The sequence below is a fragment of the Manis javanica genome, chromosome 4, assembly GCF_040802235.1.
Source record: "Manis javanica isolate MJ-LG chromosome 4, MJ_LKY, whole genome shotgun sequence".
Taxonomy (NCBI): domain Eukaryota; kingdom Metazoa; phylum Chordata; class Mammalia; order Pholidota; family Manidae; genus Manis; species Manis javanica.
Window position 1 is genome coordinate 138,576,634 of NC_133159.1, and position 17,493 is coordinate 138,594,126.

Here is a 17,493-nt window from a genome sequence, read left to right on the forward strand (position 1 = left end):
CAGCATCGCCCGGATCCCTGTGGAGGCTTTTTGATGATCATCCCTGGGCACGAGTCCTCCAGAGAGTGCTGATGCCGGAAGCTCCTCCTCATATCATTATCTTAGTTCATTTTCTGGGTATCCAAGCTAGGCCTTGATCTTCTGCATAGAAACAAACAGACCCTTTGCCCACACTTTGACATGCCCTCTATACCACTGTGCAGAACTCATTGGAGGTCAGCACACAGGGACTGCTTTTTTTTTTTTTTAAGAGAAAGGAATATTATCAGAAAAGAGTACCTCCATAGCTGATCATCTGACACTCTTTAAGTGATCAACATTAAGGATATTTAAAGCATGCGTTGATCTTTGATTTACCAATAGTTTTATCCTATCAAGGAGTAATCCCCCTTTTCTTTCTTTCTTTCTTTCTTTCTTTTTTTTTTTTAATCTTTAATCTACACTTATATGAAGAGTACTATGTTTACTATGCTCTCCCCTATATCAGGTCCCCCCTAACAACCACATTACGGTTACTGTCCATCAGCTTAGCAAAATGTTGTAGAATCCCTACTTGTCCTCTCTGTGTTGTGCAGCCCACCCTCCCCTTTCTCCCTCCCCCCCCATGCATGCTAATCTTAATACCCCCCTTTTTCTTCCCCCCCCTTATCCCTCCCTGCCCACCCATCCTCCCCAGTTCCTTTCCCTTTGGTACCTGTTAGTCCATTTTTGGGTTCTGTAATTCCACTGCTGTTTTGTTCCTTCAGTTTTTCCTTTGTTCTTATACTCCTCAGATGAGTGAAATCATTTGGTATTTCTCTTTCTCCGCTTGGCTTATTTCACTGAGCATAATACTCTCCAGCTCCATCCATGTTGCTGCAAATGGTTGGATTTTTCCACTTCTTATGGCTGAGTAGTATTCCATTGTATATGTTGTATATGTATACATTGTATATGTACCACATCTTCTTTATCCATTCATCTACTGATGGACATTTAGGTTGCTTCCCAGACTCTATTTTTGATGACTAAATATTAATACTCTGTTGATGGGCTAACAACATTTGGGTGTGTAATAAAATATAAATGTGTGTAATTCACTAATTATATATCTATGTCACACCATTTATTTTCTTGCCTTTCTTTTCCCCATATTTAGCTGATAATATACTCACATAACTTATGTTCTATTATAGTAGTAATTGCCTTTTAAAAGTAGAGTGTAGTTGTATTCTAAATGTATGAAATTTAAATATATTTTATCAAATGTATGTGTTAAGGTAAATGTAAAACCTTTTTAAATTAAAGATTTTTTGAAAACAGTTTCTATCTTCTTAATCTTCTAAATCAACAGCCTAAGGCCCATGGACTAGATGACTGTTTTTGTAAATAATGTTTTATTGAAACATCTATTAATTTACATATTGTCTAATGGTTGCTTTTTTGCTATAACACCAAAATTGAGTAGTTTTAACAGAGACTGAATGGCCTGTGAAACCAAAAATTTTTACTCTCCAGCCCTGTGATAAAATGTTTGCCTACTGTATTCTAAATCATTCAAAATTATCTATTAAAATGAAAGGAATGGCAACCATATTACAATATATATGAAAGTAAGATAATGTACACCTTAAATTCACAATGTTGTATTCAAATCCAATAAAAAGCAAAATGCAAATTACAATTAATATCAAAACATTAAATGTATTTAAATAATGCTGAAACTAGTATTTTTGGGGGAATTGAATTAAGTCTTGTTAAATATTTGTATCAAACCCTTTTTGCAATTCTGAATTGCAATGTCTGTCTAATTGACAATGTAAAGAATCAGTAGCATGCTTCATGTAGAGTATGTGCAGACCTAGATATACTCAAATTTAAGATTAATATGAGTTGTTTAATATTGTGGAGTGTTTCTCAGCCACTCTTGTGCAACTCTTGGGAATACCATAATAAAGAACACTATAAGAATACCATAATAAAGAACACATAATAAATACCACTAATAAGAACACAAGAAGAAGCAAGAAAATGACTCAACAGCCTTGAAATTGATACGAAGAATGCCAGGATGCATTCCTGCCATCTGAGAGGAAAGATTCCACACGTTCTTTAATTTGTCTTTTCTCTTACCTGAGTATTTCTGTCCCTTATATCCTCTCTGCACAGTATCCAACTTGGCAGTGGTGAATCCCGCAGATCTTCGCGGTCTGTAAGGGCAAGACACAGGAGAGTAGCGGGGCTGGAGCCTTGCCGCAGCCTGAAGGCCGTCAGTCATGAGAGCAGTTGTTTAAGGTTGAGGCTGCCCTGTGCCTGGGCTGAGGGCCAGATCCCAAGAGACGGAGACACGCAAATGTATGTTAATCCATTTATTCATTTGTGTGTATGAGTCCGGGGCCCTTCTTACCCCAGGTGAGGCTGGTTCTGGGAAGGGGAGCAGCTTTCAGCTAATGGTGGACAGGACTGGGCTTGTTTAGCCTAGAGAAGCAAATAATCCCTTTTCTATCTGCCTTGTCCCTACCCCTTTATTTCTCTTCCCTCTCCCCCTTTTTTTTCTTTTATTCCTGGTATTCTCCCTGAAGGGGTATCATGGACACACTTACCCCACTTGCAGAAAGCTGGATCTGGACTTGGGGTGGACATTACATGGAGAGGGGACTTAGAATTCGATGCAAGTCAGGCGGTTCTAACAAAGTCCTGCCTGACGCTAGATTGGGAAGTTGGCCGAGGAGGTGGGTTCCCTGTTTCTGGAGGTGCCTGGTCATAGGTTCATGGTGCTAGAGGATTTCTGCAATGGACGGGGAGTTGGACTAGAGAAAGATTCTTTGATTCTGATCCTCCTAGGAAGTCCTCATTCCAATCTCTGGAATATCGTCCCTTCATGTCTTAATCTGGATCCTGAGTTATGGGTAGGTGTGGGGATGGTGGCTGTGAGTGGGTTGAGACTTCCAGGTCAGCCATCTGCAGACCAAAACAGCACCTGGTATGATCAGCCTAGGGAGGACTGAGGTTTCCAGCAAGAGCCTAGGTAGAATTTCCCCCAGACTCCCATCTGCACAATTTCCTAAGAAGCCATTTGCTTTCCCAATCAAACCTGTTCCATTATTAATGATTTTAAACTCATGACCAGGAGGCAGCCTCAGAGTCAGAGATGGATGCAAGTCCCAGTTCTGTCACTTCCTAGCTGTATGAACTGGGGCAAGGCAATTAAATTCTTTGAAACTCAGTTTCTTCATCTGCCAATGGAAATAGTAAGAGTCCTATCTACCAAAGTTGTTGGCAGAGAGGCAGAAAAATGGTTCCCAACATGGTTTGTTGATCCAAATGTCTTTTCCCCTCTCTGATTTTAGAGGAATCTCTGAATAGATGGGAAATAGGCCCCCTCTCACTAAGAGAACCAAAGAGGAAAGATATTCTTATCTTCTACTGCCTGGCACATAGGGAGTACTAGTGACCTAGACTCAACTCCATGCTCCTGCCTGGGTCCTTGAATCCTGAGGGAGTGACTCAGAGACCCCTTGGCCTGCCAGGGAGAGTTAGAGGTATAGTCGCGGTAGAAGAGGGGTCTGGAGTCCAGGGTTGGTAGTGTCAGGAAAGACAACTATGTGTTTAATCACAACAGCAACAATGATGGATGCTGTACATGGTTGGTGCCTTCTCAGTATTCATTTCCTCCTCCTTACTTCTAAAAAGAAACATGGTTTTATTCAGGTATCCATTCCTTCCCCAGTGGTCCATATGCCTTAGAGAAAGCTGAGCCTACCACAATTTTAGGGGTGGACCTAACTGGTCAAAATTTTTTAAATCTCATCTCTTTTGGCAGGAATTGATTCAGAACTCCATATATATAAGCCAATCAGCCCCAGGAATTCCACTAACCATAGTTATTGGCCAGGTTTAGAAACCTGACTTAGGTTGGACCAATCAGACTAAATAGAAGGACTTCAATTCCATGATTAGGGAAGAGGCTCATTGGACTTGAATGCCTAGAATATTGCCAGGACTCCAAGATGTCCTTGTGTGTACCTTTTCCATTGATAGCCCCCGCTCTCCCCACAAATAACTACCATCCCGACTTTCAAGATATTCTCTTGCTTTTCATTTGATTTTTAACACCTACATATTCATCCCTACACAATATAAGTATACTTTGTATATTTTGACATACATGTACATTTTTAAAGAAATTAAATTCACTAAATGTATCCTTTTGTATTCATTGTTTGCTCAACATATTTGTAAGCTTCATCCATGTTGTCCTATATAGTTGTAGTGTGTTCCATTTTCATTGCTGTATAATAGTCAATTTATGAATATACTATAATTCCTTTATACAATCTACTATACAGAAACTTGAGCTCTTTCTAATATTCTGATTTAGCAAGAAACCTGCTGTGGGCATTCATTGTTCAAGATTCTTGTTGCATGTGTACACGAGTTCCCTAGGCATGCTTATATTCAACTTAACCAGAAAATGCCAAACAGTTCACCAAAGTGGTTGCACCAATTGATATGTCTTATAAGCAGTATATGGGAGCTCCTGTAGCTCCACATCCTCACTAAGCACATGGTAGTGTCAGAATTTGATTGTCTATATGGTATATGTATAGGGTAATACCTTTTTGTGGTTTTTCAATTTCCATTTTCCTTTATAATGAGACTGTGCACCTTTTCATCTGTTTATTAGCTGTTTGGATTTTTAAAGATGAAACACCTAGAATATTTTTTGCCAATTTTCTATTTGGTTGTCTGTTATGTATATAGCTTTTTAAAACGGTGATTCATTTTTTCTTTTTTTATTGTGTTAAAATACACATAATCTAAAATTTACCATTTTAACCATTTTTAAGTATACAGTTCAGTGGTATTAAGTACATTCACACTATTGTGTGACCATCACCACCATCTATTCCCATAACTCTTTTCATCTTGTAAGTCTGAACTTCTATACCTGTTAAACAATAACTTCCTATTCTCTGCTATCCCTAGCCCCTGGTCATCCCTGTTATTTATATAGTTTTGATATTACTCTTTTTGTTCAGTTCTATGAGTTATGAATATCTTCTCTCACTTTGTGAACTGTCTTTTTGTTCTCTTAAGCACACAAGTTCTTAGTTTTTTTATGTTATGTTATCTTATTTATTTATTTTATTAAGGTATTATTGATATACAATCTTATGAAAGTTTCACATGAGCAATATTGCGGTTACTACATTCACCCTTATTATCAAGTCTCCCCGCACCCCTTTGCAGTCACTGTCCATCAGCATAGTAAGATGCTATAGAATCACTATTTGTCTTTTCTGTGCTATATTGCCTTCCCCGTAACCCCTCTTTATTTTGTGTGCTAATCATAATGTCCCTTAATCCCCTTCTGCCTCCCTCCCCACCCACTCTCCCTACCCCTTTCCTTTTGGTAATCGTTAGTCCCTTCTTGGAGTCTCTGAGTCTGCTGCTGTTCTGTTCCTTCACTTTTGCTTTGTTGTTATACTCCACAAATGAGGGAAATCATTTGGTACTTGTCTTTCTCCGCCTGGCTTATTCCACTGAGCATACCCTCTAGCTCCATCCATGTTGTTGCAAATGGTAGGATTTATTTTCTTTTTATATGTATATGTACCACATCTTTATCCATTCATCTACTGATGGACATTTAGGTTGCTTCCCTATCTTGGCTATTGTAAATAGTGCTACGATAAACATAGAGGTGCATACGTCTTTTCAAATCTGGGATCATGTTTTCTTTGGGTAAATTCCTAGGAGTGGAATTCCTGGGTCAAATGGTACAAGTTCTTAATTTTAATGTCATTGAGATTATTCATATTTTCCCTTATGATTTGTGCTTTTATGTGTTTAAGAACTTCTCTATCCTGACATCTCGAAGATATCCTATTTTATCTTCTAAAATTATCTCTGACATGTAGATTTTTATTCCATCTGGAATTGATTTTTGTGTATGGTGTGAGACAATTTTCACTCTCCAAACCCCGCAGAGGAATGCTCAGTGTATTGCAAAGGCTGCCCTTTCTCTCCTGCTCTGCCGTCCACCTCAAGTGTCCATATACGCACAAGCCTGTTTCTGGGCTCTCTTCTGTTCTTCTGTTCCATTGTTCTATCTCTGAGCAAACACCACACTGTCTTAATTACTACAGGTTTGTAATAATCTTTATATTTTGTCAACCAAATTCTCCCACGTTGTGGGAAAAAAGTTTAAGAATATTCTTGATCCTTTACATTTCCATATAAACCTTAGAATTAGCTTATCTAATTCCACACACAAAAAAGCAGTTGAAATTTTTATTGGGATTACACTGAAACTATAAATCAAATTGGGAAGACTGTTGAGTTTCCAGCCCACAAACACAGTATATTTCTGCTTTTATTGAAGTCTTTTAAAATACAGCTTTATTGAAGTATGATTGACATACAATAAACTACATATTTAGACCATATAATTTTGATAACTGACATCTGTATACAGCCATGAAACCAACAAGACAAGCAGATAATGAATAAATCCCCCAGCCCAGAGGTTTCTTCCAGTAGGTAGTCCCCCCTCCCAGCCCTTTCCACCCTCTCCCCGCAATGCTGAGCTGCTTTTATGGGTTTATTTTCCATCTGTACGTCTTCTTTGGTGAGGTGCCTGTTCATATTTTTTGCTCATCTTTAACTGGGTTGTTTTCTTACTGAGTTTTGAGAATTCTTTATGTTCTAGATACAACTCCTTTATCAGATACTTGCTTTGTAAAATATTTTTCCCAGTCCATAGTTGGTCTTTTCATTCTTTTAATAGTATTGTTTGAAGAGCAAAAGTTTTAATTTTGATAAAGTCTAATTTACCAATTTTCTATTTTACAGACTGTGCTTTTGTTGTCAAATCTAAGACATCTTTGCCTAATCCAAGGTTGCAAAGGTTTTCCCCTGTTTTCTTTTTATAGTTTTAGTATTTACACTTAGGTCTATCGTCAGTTTTGAGTTAATTTTTGTATGTGATGCATACAGGTGAGCACAGGATCAAACAAACATGGTATTTTTCTGTTCCTATTGAAGTGTTTTTAAATGCCTCTCAATCAAGATTTATAATTATACCACAAAGAAGCTGCACACTTTTTGTTATTTCTTTCCCGGTAATTTATATTTCTTTGGTGTTCTTATATGCTTTGAAAAATGGTTTTCTAAGTTTTGGTGGCTAGTATAGAGAAATACAAATGATTGTATTGATTTTGTATTCAGCAATATTTTCAAACTTCTCATTTAAGAATTCATCTGTAGATCTTTTTGGATTTTCTATGTGTAAAGTTTATATTACCTGCAAATTATCGCAGTTTTGTTTTCCTTTCCAATCTTTTTCTTTTTCTTCTTTTGCATAAAATTTATAATTATTATATTTTCTAAGTGAATTCAGAAGCTTTTTACCATTATGAAGCGACTCTATCTTTTGTAATTTTTTTTGAGTTAATGTCTATTTTGTCTGATGCTAATACAATGACCATCATAATTAACACAATATACATAAAGTTTCTTTAGGTTAATGTCTACATGGTTTATCTTTTTCTGTCCTTCTGCATTCATGCATTTCTATCCTTTTGCTTTCTGTATGTCCTGTGAGTTCTATATTGCTTTTTCTTTCCTTTCTTGCCTTCTTTTTATAATAATCATATCTATAAAAATAGTCTTCTTTTTAAAAATCTCTTTTTCTGTTATTTTAGTAATTATCTCAGAAGGCACAACATTCATTCTTAACTTATCAAAGTCAATAATTAATAAAAATTTTTGCCCTCTTCCAAAATAATCCATTAACCCCTTCCCAGTGTAGATGCTATTTTTGCTATGTATTTTAGTTCTGTATGTGTGTGTGTGTGTGTTCAGTATGATGTAGAAGTAAGAGTCTAGTCAGTAAAACAAAAATTACTCTATGTCAAGGAGAAAATTTAATTAGGAAATTTGGTTACAAATTTGTTGGAAGGCCTGGAACTTTGTGGGTAGAGGAATATTTATCCAGCATCAGAAACTGCAGGAAACTCTTAACCATCATGGCAGGAGCCAAGTTCCTTGGCCCTGCCACCTCCATGTTCTAGTCTGTTCTTGCCACCGCTACTAGGACCTGAAGACTGGCTTCTATATCTGTGTCACCTTCTAATCTCATTGTCAGAACCTAATTAGAATCCTGCTGGCATGAGAATCTAAGATGTAGCTGCTAGGCTACTAACTTTGCAATACTAAGCAAGAATAAAGCTAATAACTGACACTATCCCATATATCTCAGGGCATTATACTTACTGTTTTGCACAGTCCGTGTTCATTATCCCATACTTACTAATTTGTTCTCCATCCTTTTCTTAAACCTTCTAATCAGGATCATTTTCCCTCTATTGATATATAAATCACAGGACTTCCTTTGATGAGAATCTGCTGGTAGTAATTTTATTTGTCTAAGAATACTTTCTTTCACTCTCATTTTGGAATGATAGTTTTGCTGGATATAGCATTGTAGACTGACAGTTACTTTTTTCTCAGAACACCAAAGATACTGTTCCACTGTTTTCTGGCTTCCAATGCAGTTGGGAAATCAGCTTTCAGGTAATATGCCCTTTTTTTGGCTGCTTTTAAAATCTTTCTTTTGTCTTTGGTGTTCTGAAGTTTCACTAAATGTGTCTAGATGTGGATTCCCTTTTAACTGCTGTGCTTGGGATTACCTGGGATTGCTGGATCTGAGCATTGATGATTTACAACAGTTCTGGGGATTTCCCAGCCATTATTTCTTAGAATATTATCTCCTCCTCTGCATTAGTTTCCTATGGTTGCCATAACAAATCACCACAAACTTGGTGGCTTAAAACAATAGAAACTTATTATTTCTCAGTTTTGGAGGCCAGAAGTCTGAAATCAAGTAGTCAGCAGGGCCAAACTCCCTATGGGGACTTGTGAGTACCTTGTTTACTTGGGTGTGTGTGTGTGTGTGTGTGTGTGTGTGTGTGTGTGTGTGTGTGTGTGTTTCCTCTGAGTTGTTCATTTCCCTGAGAATTTTATCTGTGGGAATTCTTTGAGGCCTGAGTTGATAGTCCCTTCAGGAGGTATTACAGAGCCAGGACACTTCAAACAAAAGTCTTTACTTGGCGTTGCTTTTTTAAATCTTTATCTCACAGGTACATGAATTCAGACTGCATACCTGTGTGCAGACCCACTCATGGTTATGAATCTTCAGGGGAATTAGCCCCCATTATCTCTATCCAGTACCAAGGTATCAGGCAGCAGAAATGTTTATTCATCCTTACTGTTGGGTCCCAGTTTCATGTGGAGTGACCCATTAGATTCCCCACCCTTGTGGGCCCTGTGCTTTATCTCCTTTCCCCTGTGCCTTTGCAGTTAGTGGAAGGTCATGGTCACCAAAGCTCTGCAGAGACCCGAAGCCAGCTTTCTACTCTGTTGACCTTCTTGGCTTTTGTTGTTGGGCTCTTATTGTTGGGCTTTAAGTGATGGTTCAAAAACTTAGCTTATCATTTCTGGAAACCAGATGTCTTAGGTAGAGGATTTTCAACCTCTGTTCTTGAATGGCGACCAGATACACTTCTTCCATCACTCAAGGAATCTGCCCTTGAGACCTGTCCTTACCGTGAGAGAGGTGAAAACTGGGCCCTGTTCTCCCACAGAAGTTGAAAACCAGGCTTCTGCAGCTTGTTTCCAGTCCCAGCTCTCAAAGACCTTGCAGCTTCAGCCTCCTGCGCAGTGTGCCCTGCCCACTGTATGGGTTTCCTCTTCCAGTGATTGTCCCTTTCTCCTGAGACCTTCTGTCTCTTGCTGTGCTGGGATGTAAGGCTGCAAAGTAGGATAGTAACTGATCCTCTTTTCTGTCCTCCGTTGGCCCCCTTCTTTCATTCTGCTTCCTGAGTATAGTACTAACAGGCGGAGGCCTCCCTGGCTTCAGCAGAGAATGAATGAGGCACCCTCTACCTCCTGTATGTAGGAATTCACAGCATGAAGGAACTCAGAGCAGCTCAGTTTGCCTCACAGACAGCATGGCCCCTGTAGACCACAGCCCTTTGTGTGCTGGCATCAGATGTGGCCAAGGTGAATATGTTAGCTGAGGGTAACTTGCTTTCCTTTTATGCTCACCATGGTGGGATGCACTTGCCACTTGACCAGTGAGTAGGGAAGACCTCAGTCCTCTGGGAAGCTGTTCAGCCTTAGGACTCAGGACAGAAGGAAGTTAGCTCTTCAAGATCCATCCTGAGGCTCCTCCCCCAACCTCATATGGAAACTCAACCCTGTCTCTTGTTCACTTGGAATACATTTTAGCCAACAGGAGACCACACTTGCTTTCTTTCATAAACATTTGTCTTATTAAAAGTCATTGATTTTAATTACTTACTAGATGAATACAAATCCAAGTATTACAGATAAATTCTACCTTGACTACTACTCAAATTTTGCTTTCCTCTCCAGAGATAACAGGGGTTCTGAACCTGCCCAAATCCTGTTCTGTGACTTCATATACATGCATGTGCCCTAATTGCTTTGTCTAATTTGTTAAATATAACTGATGTACATAGTGTTTTGCAATATGCTTTTCTTAAACACCAGTTTTAGAGATCATTCCCACCAGTGTAATTATCTTCATTCTTTTTAAAAATTGAGGTATAATTGACATATAACATTATAATAGTGTCAGGTATAAGTGTCATGATTTGATATCTGTATATATTGCAAAATGAACACCACATTAGGTCTAGTTAACATCTATCACCATACATAGTTACAATTTTTTTTAAATGATGAGAACTATTAAGGCCTACTTTCTTAGCAACTTTCAAATACTCAGTACCGTATTAACTGTAGTCCCCATGCTGTACATCACATTCCCATGACTCGTTTATTTTATAACTGAAAGTTTTTACTGGTTGACCCTCCCCTTCACCCATTTCATCCACCTCCTCACCAGCCCCTCCAACAACTACCAATCTGTTCTCTGTATCTAAGAATTTGGTTTTTGTTTTTGTGTTTTTTAGACTCCATGTATAAGTAATATCATATAGTCAAGGTCCATCCATGTTGTCACAAATGGCAAGATTTCTTCCTTTTTATTGTTGAATAGTACTCCACTGTGTGTGTGTGTGTGTGTGTGTGTGTACACATATACATTCATACATCATATTTTCTTTATTCATTCATCCATTGATGGAAACTTAGGTTGTTTCCATATCTTGGCTGTTGTAAATAAGCTTTAGTGACCATGGGGTTATATATATCAGCTCTAGTTAGTGTTTTGCTTTCTTTAGGTAAATACCCAGATGCAGAATTGATGTACCATGTGGTAGTTCTATTTTTAATTTATTGAGGAAACTTCATGCTGTTCTCATTCTTTTTATTTTATTTTTATTAATTTTTCTGACACTTCTCCATGTGGCTTTAGGCCACACATTTTTGGCAGTGCTACCACAGAGTAATGTTTTGTTTTTATCAGTGTATTATACCAGGGGTACATGGTGTTGACTTGTTCCATTAATCATGCCATTAAATTTGGTCACTTAGTTAAGCTGACATTTGCCAAATTTCTGTACAGTAATTAATAAGCATTTAGTACTTATTAATAAAGAAATAACATTTTATTGGTAGATAAATATTCTGTGAGATGATGTAAATATTCTTTCTTATCAAATTTTCATCCGTTAGTGTAAGCATCCACTGGTGAATCTTGCTTAAACCAATTATTTTGATGGTTGCCAATGATTTCTAATTCCATTATTCTTTCTGTACTTAGTAGTTGACATTATATTATGAGGTAGAGTATTTATTTATACCATTTTTGGATTCATGGATTCCTATTTTATTTATAATGGGAAATAATATATTAATTTTGATATTTATTTTGATTCTTAATTTTGATTTATATTGATTCTAATTGTTGTGAATTTGGCCAATGAAAGGCCTTCAAGCTGGGTCTTTCTGATATGTCTTCATCATTGCTGAGCATTATCTCCCTTTCTGGCACAAGATGTCCCAGGTTCATCTCATATATTCACTGTCCTAGCCCCATGTATTAGTTCCTGTGGCTGCTGTAACAAATGATCACAGACTTTGGGGCTTAAAACCAAAGACATTTATTTTCTGACACGTTTGGAGGCCACAAGTCTGAACTCAGTATCACTGGACTGGAATCTAGATGTCAGAGACTGTAGGGGACAGTCCATTCCTTACCTCCTCCTGACGGCTGCCAACATTCCTTCACTTTTGGCCGCATCACTCCAGTCTCTGCGGCTGTGGTCACATTATCTCCTCTTCTGCCTGTAATCTCCTTCTGCCTCTCTTAGGAGGACAATTATGATGGCATTTAGGGCCCACCCAGACATTATACGATAATCTCATCTTGAAGAGAATCACGTCTGCAAAGATCCTCTTCCAAATAAGGTGACATTTACAGGTTCCAGGAATTAGGGTATAGATATTATTTGTTGGGCCATATTTGAGCCCACCACATTGGAATCAGTCATCTCTTGAAGGAATCCTGGTTCCTTTTAATGGGGATGATATCTTCTGATGATATTCTGAAGCCCAGATTGGGATATTAGGTATGCTCATTGCTTCTTGGTGTCTTTACTTCCAGACACTCTGTGCAGATAGAGCTAGGAAATTACACAGATAGATAAATGTGGATGTATGCCTGTATATAAGTATGTCTATCTAAGTACATATCTATGCATACATGCATATAATAAATACACCTAAGTCTAATTTATCTGTTTACATAAAAACCAGGAGTTCACACAGATATGTTCAGTTCTAATCCAAAACTACAGTTTTATTCTAGCCCTCTTCCTTTCTGTATGCATAACTCAAATATAAATCATCCATCAGTGAGAGACCTGGCTCCCGTTATGCTCAATAGACCTCCTTATTTGCTCAATTCCCCTATAATTGATCTCATTCTCTCTTAATACTGCAGAGAATCCTATGGAATGGGTGGGACTATTGTAGTCCATGTAATGGTTGCTTTCCTGATGGGCAGGTGGGCTGTTCCCAGGGCTGCCTGCTTGCCAGATGGTGCAGTGAGCATCAGTAGATGCCACTCTGAGTGAAAGAGTGTGTTCTACCCCCAGTTTGCCTGGTACCTCTGCCTCCCTCTCCTTCCTTTATCTGCTGGGAAGCTGGTCAAATTTGCAACCCCATCTAGTGACAAATATTTTGGTGCTTCCTCCATAGATCAAAGCTCTGGTCAATTCAGGGCTTCAAAATCTCCCACTTCACAAAAGTTAATGAGCAAAGTTCTGGAGCCCTCCACTGGGGGAACAAAGTCCAGAGCCCGGCCCCTGACCCCTTCTCTGGCTGGGTTCCTGAGGATGCCAGGCCTTTTTGGGGGGTGGTAAGGGGGTGTAGCACCACAGTACTGGAGCTGGGCTATGCACAGGCAGCCATGTGACTGGGGCCTCTCCCTGACTGCAGTTTACATGCATTATACTCCTACCAGAGTATATCCTTTTCTGCTCAAATAAATATCTTTTTCATTCATACAAGGAAGCTGGAGCTGTCACTTTCATTTTTAGCAGCTGAGGGGAGTTGGTTCCAGTGTCTGGGGTGAGGGATTTGGGAGAGTAAGTCAGAAGACCCAAGAAGGAGGATGTTGTCTCTCAGGAGCTGAGTTGGGACTGAGAAGGAGGCCCATATTATTTTGAAATGAATTTTCTACCAGTCAAGCAATTGGGACTGTCAGCCATTAAGTTGCCCAAAGGATGGGGGTGCTTTCCAGGTGCTGTCAGCTAGAGTGGGCTGCCCCATATGTCTTCTGCATGGGGCACCCCATTAACATGACCAGTGTCACAGGGTCTGCTTCAGTGGGGAAAGCACTGAACTTTGGCATTGAACTCTATTGAGTCTGGAGATATGGGCCAAATCTATGGAAGTCTGATTAACGTTCTCAAACTCTCCAAGCCTCAATTTCCACATCTATAAAATGGGGAAAGAACACCTACATCCAAAGGGTTGTTGGGAAAGACGAATGAGATCACTTATGTTAAAAAATAAAAAACTGAGCAGAGTCTCTGTGTGTCACATAATGACACTAGACTCTAATTCATCTGGAACTCAGCCAGCATGGGGTACTGCTGGAAGGAGGGGAGTATGGGGACTGGTGGGAAACACCAGAGGAGGGGTAGAGAGAACTTATCCAAGAGAGGAAAGGGCCCTGGGTCTTGAGTTTGGGTGAAAATCCTGGGTTTTCCTCCTCCTTTGTTCTAACCCTAGGCTCATCAGGCAGCCTCTGGTTGTTCCTTTGTTTTCCTATTGACCCTGGCCTGGGCCCGGAGATAGGAGCCATCTCCTGGGTATTAGGCAAGCTCACACATTGGTTGCTTACTGGCCATCTTAACTCTGCATGGAGGTCTCATTAGCCTCTTTTCATCAGTGAGAAAACAGAAGCTCAGAGATGCTCCAGGGCTTACTCAGGGTCACTGTGCTGGCAAGCGGGGAATCGGGGTCTGTGTGGCCCCAGCAACCACACTTCCTTCCAGAAGCATATCCTGGGTCCCCACAGAAGTATCCTTGACCCTGGGAAGATATGCCTCCACGGTGGGCTTCTGAATGGGCAGCGAGTCTTAACATCAGGGACTTGTTCCTCCCCCACCTCCCTCCAGCCTGCGCCCCACCTCCCCCTGCCTAGTAACTTGAGGAAAAATCTGTCTCTTGAATCACCCAGACCTTGAACTAGTGTGACTCAGCAGCTCTGATGGAAAGGCCATCTAGTTCCATCTGTCACCCACAGACATTGCTTCACATGGAGTCTTTCTTAACAGCTCTGAAGCCTGTCAGCTGACAGAGTTAAGAGGCCTGCCAGCCCCGTCAGGGCTGGAGGGTAGATGGCAGCCGAGCCCATTGCTGGGGTTTGTATGGCTGCCCTGCAAGTAAGGTGGCCAACTTGTCCCATTTTCCTGGGAAAGCTCCCAGGCCCAGGGAAACCTGGATGGTTGGTTCCTCCACCTGCAGGTCCAAAGCACAGTCTTTGCATTGGTGGAGGTGGCAGACAGGACAGGGGGTGGCTCCCCTTGCCCTGAGAGCCCACTCTCTGCCCTGGACACTTGGCAGGAATGGGCACCTGCCACCCAGCTTGCTCCAGGAGTCATCAATGGGCTTAGAAAGTGTAACCATCGGGCTATGTGGGCTCACTTTGCCCCAGTGTGGCACGGTCCGTGGGGCTAAGGGAATAACTATTTTAGGGAATCATAGGCTGTATTTTTTTTTTAGCTGTGTTTTCCTTTTCAATAACCATATAGTCTGACTCCTTGGCCAGTGCTCCATCCAATTCCATTTGGCCCTCCTGCCAGATTTTCTCCTTTGCCACCAAGAGGTCACCTCTGGCCTGGCTTTTTCAAGCCATGTGCTTTGTGGTGAGCATGTGCTCTGGGCTCAAGGGAATGGCACGGCCTTGGCCCTGGTTCTTGAGCCTCTGACACTCAGGAGATCGGTGCATGGATCACAGCAGGTCACGCCAAGAATCTGCCAGTGGAGGAAGTCAGTCTCACTGGGCCCTGCTGGCAGCTCAGATCCTGGACCTTGAAAGGGCTGTGGTGGGAGATTTGGTCCTGGAGATGATGAACAGCCTGGAGCTGCTGTCAGGGTCAGCCTTGGGAGGTTCTGATGAAGTCCCTGGACATCTGTTATTCTGGGGTAGACAGAGCAACCCCCAAACTGCCTACATCCTAATCCCTAGAACCTGACATGATAAAATGGATTTTGCCAGTGTGATAAAGTTGTGATAAAGTTGACAAGGGGAGATTGTCTTGGATTATCTGGGTTGGACCAATGTAACCATAAGGTTCCTTTTCAGGAGACAGAAGGTCAGAGAGAGGAGAAGGCAACATGATGACAGAAGCAAAGATTGGAGTGGTGTGGCCGATGGCCAGGGTATGCCAGCAGCCTCTAGAAGCTGGAAGAGTCAGGGACAGATTCTCTGGGGTCTCCAGAAGAAACCAGGCCTGGCAACACTTTGATCTGAGGCCCCTAAAACTCATCTCATATTTCTGACTTCCACAGATGTAAGGATTACAGCTGTATTGTTTTAAGCCACTGTATTTGTGGTACTTTGTTACAGCAGCAGCAGGAAACTCATACAGTATGAGTTCAAGTAATTCAGTCATTGACGCTCAAGTTCTGAGAAAATAGGGGCCTCCCTTTGCCCAGGGATGTGGGTGTGGAAGAGCTTAGCACAGTACCTCGCACACACACAGCGCTCAGTAGAGAGGCCTCATTCCCAGCCTGTTGCAGAGGAACAGTTTGGTACCCCGAAAGGGGACGCGTCTTATTTTTTAATCTATATCCTTGCTACTCAAAGTTGATCCACAGAACAGTAGCCCCAACTCCATCTGCAAGGTTGTTTGAAATGAAGAATCTCAGGCTCCAGTTCACACATAAATGAGACAGAATCTACATTTTCACAAGATCTCGTGATTTGCATGCACAAGTGGGTGGGGGCAGGAAACTGACAGGTTCAGGGAACTCTGCTGAGTACAGCTGAAGGGTCAGGCAGAGGTGAGCTGGAGAAGTGCGGGAGGCAGGTCACTGTGTCAAGAGGGTCTGGGTTTGAGCCCACAGCGGTGAGGTACCCAGACTGAGATATGCTTTCCAAGGGGAACTCTTTCTTTGGGCCGGTGGGGCTCACCTGCTTTATGAACTTTGACACTTTTCTTTCTTTCTTTTTTTTTCATTTTAATTATGATCTTTGTTGGTACACATGTTTGACACTTTTCTATTCCTATTATTATTGCTTGCCCTCCAGTTCCTACCCTCTGTGGCCAAGCAGTTTCTCACCTGGGATAAACCTGAGCTGCTTGTTCCTCTCATTTGCCCAGTGTCACGTGGATGTGACAGTCTGTCTTCATTTCCACCATTTATTCTCAGTATTGTGGAGCTGGTATACTCCACATATGAGAAAGCTGAGGCTCAGAAAGGAAAGTGACTCAGCAAGGTCCTTCAGAAAATCTGAGGCAAAGCCCAGACTGGAGCCAGGCTGCTTCCTGTTGGTTGACAATGACATTGTGTACTTGTGCTTTAACACTGGCTTTCTATGTCTATGCGGCAACAATGAGTCAGGAAGCAACCTCAGGCAGTTGAGGGGTGGGATAGGTAGGGGCCTTCCCCTCCTCTGCATCTCACAGACTGAAGGTGGTGTCTTGGCCACTGGGCCGGTGGGTGGGGGCCCCAACTCCCAGCTGGGGTCACCTGGAGGGTTCAGTCCATCACATTCAGGGGTCACACCACGTTGAACGTGAAATACTACCTGTGTCAGGTATGGGAGACTCAGCTCGTGCCGGGGAGGACCCGTCAAGGGGCAGCTACCTGGGCCTTTTGGAGTCTGTAGCTGGTGGGCAACCTTTGCCGGCAAAGTGAGTCAGCCATGGTCTCACAGTCCCTTCTCTCCCAGTAACTCAACAACTGAATTTGTCTTTACCTTTCCTCAGAGGACCCTTTTTTGCCCTTGATCATCGTTTTTAGTTTCTCTGCATCCTTTCCCCACATTTTTTCAAAGGC

The 17,493-nt window shown here is 41.2% G+C and overlaps 1 long non-coding RNA gene across 1 annotated transcript; it reads right to left on the bottom strand.

The window, feature by feature from the left end:
• Positions 1-8: 8 nt before the first annotated feature.
• Positions 9-4,075, bottom strand: LOC140849071 (uncharacterized). The gene is made up of 3 exons (XR_012130569.1): positions 2,113-4,075; positions 695-855; positions 9-141 (listed from the first exon to the last, which is right to left on the bottom strand). It is a non-coding gene; the product is annotated as an uncharacterized lncRNA (long non-coding RNA).
• Positions 4,076-17,493: the final 13,418 nt, after the last annotated feature.